Raw genomic sequence first — 4,145 nt, 5'->3', positions numbered from 1 at the left:
TATCTGTGGATGTTGAAGCCAAAACACAAAGTGCTAAGCACTATATGACCACAGCTGGTTTTAGTAGAGTCTCTACCAAAGCCTTTTTCCACCAGCAGGGGCCTCTCTGCACACAGAACTCTTGGTAGCTTGATGTCTGCAGGCAGTGGAGAACTCTATTTTGGCATCTCTTTGTCTCTTTTGTGGTGGACATCTGCAATGGCTGTTAAAAGGCCTCAAGATAGTGGTCTTTGGGGAGAGCTGGCTGAAGAGCCTTCCTCCTAACCAGGAGAGCCTGGCTTGGCCTGCCAGTTCTTCCTTGCCGAACCTAGTATCTCTGTTGGCTCCTTTTTTGTATCTCTTTTCATAAAAAGAAAAGACTTATCAGCGCAATCCTTCTATGTGCTTGTTCAAGACAGAGAGAGCCTTCCTTGCGGCTAAGTCTTGGTGTAACGGGGTATGCCTCACCACTGCAGTGCCTCCTGCTGGCCATCCTGGGAATTAGATCTGGTTCACGGGTGCGCCTTCATCTAGTGGTGTCTGGCCACCATCTGTTTTATCATTAGGACCCATGACATTCTCAGGACTGCAGTGTCCTCTTACAGACACAGCTCTCTGACAGCGACCCACTCCGTTCTCTCCCCCCTTCAAGGGGAGGGGCAAGCTGTCCTCTACCCAGCCACTTGCCTCAGTGGCCAGATGCGGTCCAGGCTGTAGCCACCCTGTGTCCGTGGCAACTGAGGCAAAAGTGGTGAACCTCCAACCCCTGCCGTCTGTTTCCCTGGACCACTTCCCCACAGACCTACTACCTTTCACCATCTTTTTATCAGGGCCTCAGTCTGGCAGTATTTGACCTGGAGCCAAGGAGTAACTGACTCTTGCTGTGCTGAGCAGCCCTTTATATATGGGCTGCTCCAGCAAGCCTTCTCTTGAGTGGCTCTCCCAATAAGCCCTTTCCTAATAGGCTGGGTTCTGCGCAGCCTGTGCAAGGCTGCCTTAATCTTTCTCCTGCTTGTTTGGGGTAGACACCCCACCACACTTGCAAAGTGGCAAATGAGAAGTCTAGAGCTGAAGGAAAGGTTACCATGACTCAGAACTGAGCCGAGGTTGCTGTGACTGAAACATAGATCACTAACCGCTATATGATCACAGTGGCTAGTGGGAGAAACACATGTTAGAAGCCCTCTGTCAACTCAGCTGTGGCTTTCTGTGCACAGAGAGCCAGATGCCTCAAGGTCTGCAAGTCTTGAGGGAAATGGGGAACGTCTGTACTTTGGAATTTGCAGGCGTTGTCCTGGACCATCAAATGGAACAATTGCAAACACTTTCTTGAAGCAGGTGCCATGGCTTAGCTGGCTAAAGCACCTGTCTAGTAAACAGCAGATCCTGGGTTCAACTCCCAGTGGTGCCTTGTTGTATGGCTTTTGTGTCCTCTGCTCACTTTTTCCTGTGTCTTTCTAGGAAACAGAAGATATCTCCCTTGGAAATCCAAGTAATTACTTTCTAAGGAAAAGGCTTCTTTGGAGAGAATCGGTGGAAAGAATCAAATCACAAGTCTGGAGTTGATGAAAAGGCTGCTGTGACTGGAATTGGCAAGGTGATTGTTTCGCCTTCCATTGCGGCAACATGAGAGCCTGTGCCACATGTCCTTGTGATTCACTGGGGATGTCTACACACAGATGTCCTGTCACCTTCCTTTTGATTGTCATTGACGAGAAATGGAAGAGTTAGGAGAAAAGTCCCAGAGAGTGGAACCATGGCTAAGTTGGCCAAGGCACCTCCAGGTAAAGTGAAGGTTAGGGATGCAGCACCCAGTGGTGCCTTGCCAAATGTGTCTGCTCTTCCCACCTTTTGGTCAATCTTTTGAGGAAACAGAGAAGACTGCCTTTGCCTTGCAATGCAAATGCTTGCAAAAGAAACCAGTAATTTTTTTCTGACAAGTGTCGGTAGGAGGCACCTAAGAAACGTGGAGACAAGGAAAAGGTCACCGTAACTCAACTTGCATCCATGGCTCTTGAGGCCACAACACAGGGTACTAAGCACTGTATTACCGCAGCTGCTGACAGAAGGGTCTTTTCCAAAGGCATTTTCCAATAGAAGGGTCCTCTCTGTGTGCAGAATTCCTGATAGTTTGATGTCTGCAGGCACTGCAGATGACTATTTTGGCATCTCTCTCTGTGTGTGTCTCAGTTAACAACCACTGTGGTTGTTGAAAGTCTGTAATGGGATCTCCAGGATGCAACCTGAACAGTGAGACCCCTGTGTCCCACCGCCAGGACTCCCTCTCACACTGCGATGCTTTGACAAGCTGTGAATCTCTGGCAGATATTGCACTTACACCAGGGGTCAGCAACTTTTCTGAAGTAGTGTGCAAATTCTTCATTTATTCACTCTAATTTAAGGTTTCACGTGCCAGTAATACATTTTAACCTTTTTAGAAGGTTTCTTTATATAGGTTGTGCCAAAGTTCCTCCTCTATCTTGGTGGGTCCTGCTCTTATTGGTGAATTTTCTTGCCTCAGAGATTCACCATGTGGGTTGGGGAACAGCCCAGAGACCTTCCCCTCTGGAAGAACCCACAGTCCAGGTCAATTGGGAGATTTGGGGGGAACCTGGGCCCGCCCTCTACTCCGGGTTCCAGCTCAGGGCCCTGTGGACTGCAGCTGTCTATATTGCCTCCTGTAACAGCTGCATGACAGCTACAACTCCCTGGGCTACTTCCCCATGGCCTCCTCCAAACACCTTCCTTATTCTCACCACAGGGACCTTCCTCCTGGTGTCTGATAATGTTTGTGCTCCTCAGTCCTCCAGCAGCACACCCTCTCACTCTCAGCTCCTTGCGCCTCTTGCTCCCAGCTCCTCACACTCGCACCAAAAACTGAAGTGAGCTCATTTTAAATCCCAGGTGCCCTGATTAGCCTCCCTTAATTGATTCTAGAAACTTCTTCTTAATTGGATCCAGGTGTCCTAATTAGCCTGCCTGCCTTAACTGGATCTAGCAGGCTCCTGATTACTCTAGTGCAGCCCCTTCTCTGGTCACTCAGGGAACAGAAAACTACTCTGAAACCCATCAGTCTGCGGATGGTACACCGAAGTTCTCAGGGTATGTATATGGAGCAGCCGGCACCTATACCAATATAAAGGCCCTCCATGCCCTGCCAGGACTGGGAACCGCAACCCAAAACCTCCTACAAAAATTAATAAACACCCTTCCCTAGTGGGAAAGGACACTGGCTGGGATTCAGCTTGTAGCCAAATGCAGGATTTCTTTAACGGTCTCTTAGCAGAAATTCGAGGCGATATCCTAAGTCAGCAATGGCCCCAAACCCTTACCACTACTGTGGGAGTGCCACCTGAGCTGTGGAAGTGGAGACATACGTGAACATTGTCACAATGGAGCTGTGACTCCATCGCATGTACCTTCCAAGCTTCGGGGCCTATTAATGGCACCTGGGCTCCAGTGCAATTGTTTGTGCCTGGGCCATGGGCAAGCTGTCTATGGGAGTGGGTCATCAATCGGCAGGTATGGGAAGTTAAACCATCCTACGGACCTAGCCGTTTCATCACCACTCCCATGATTTCACTGAGCAACACGTCTGGGTGGGAATCGGCACCTTGTGGTCCTTGTGGCCCTTGGAACCCCCACAGTAGTCCTGCCTCTGCAAGCTGCATCCCGGGGAAGTACCCAATGTCTTAGATATGGCCTGTTGGGAAGGGGAAGCAATAGGGAAAGACCCAGAAGGAAAATTGTTATTTAATAAAAAAGATGGGTGCGCCCTGCCATCCAGTCCCCAAACTCCCTCTTCCTTTCAACCTTAACTTAACCACTGCACAAGGTAGCAGCTTCATCACCTGGCCTGGTATGCCCCAAATCTATGTGTCCCTTCACCCAGCCATCCCCCTTACTTTTCCTTGGACTTCCCTCATCTCTAATAGTTTCTTAAATTTAACCTCTCTATTTTTCCTCCTATCTAACATGTCTTACCTTCAAACTCAAATCCATGAAATAGAAATCGAATATAATAAGACAGCCAAAGCATTTCAGGCCGTTTACTGATTAGGTGCCCTATGCTCTTCCCATGACATTGCGTGTTTTATCTCTAAAGAGATCACCAACTCACACCCAGCCTCCTCACTTCCTCAGTCTTAAAAATTCTGCTTGGTATT

The 4,145-nt window shown here is 48.8% G+C and overlaps 1 non-coding gene across 1 annotated transcript; it reads left to right on the top strand.

Annotated features, from left to right (window-relative positions):
- The first annotated feature begins 1,316 nt into the window (after positions 1 to 1,316).
- TRNAT-AGU lies at positions 1,317 to 1,390 on the top strand. The gene has a single exon. It is a non-coding gene; the product is annotated as a tRNA-Thr (tRNA).
- Positions 1,391 to 4,145: the final 2,755 nt, after the last annotated feature.

This window comes from Trachemys scripta, chromosome 25 (assembly GCF_013100865.1).
Source record: "Trachemys scripta elegans isolate TJP31775 chromosome 25, CAS_Tse_1.0, whole genome shotgun sequence".
NCBI classification, from domain to species: domain Eukaryota; kingdom Metazoa; phylum Chordata; order Testudines; family Emydidae; genus Trachemys; species Trachemys scripta.
Note: the sequence above shows the minus strand (reverse complement) of the source record. Positions and strands in the feature narration are given on the sequence as shown.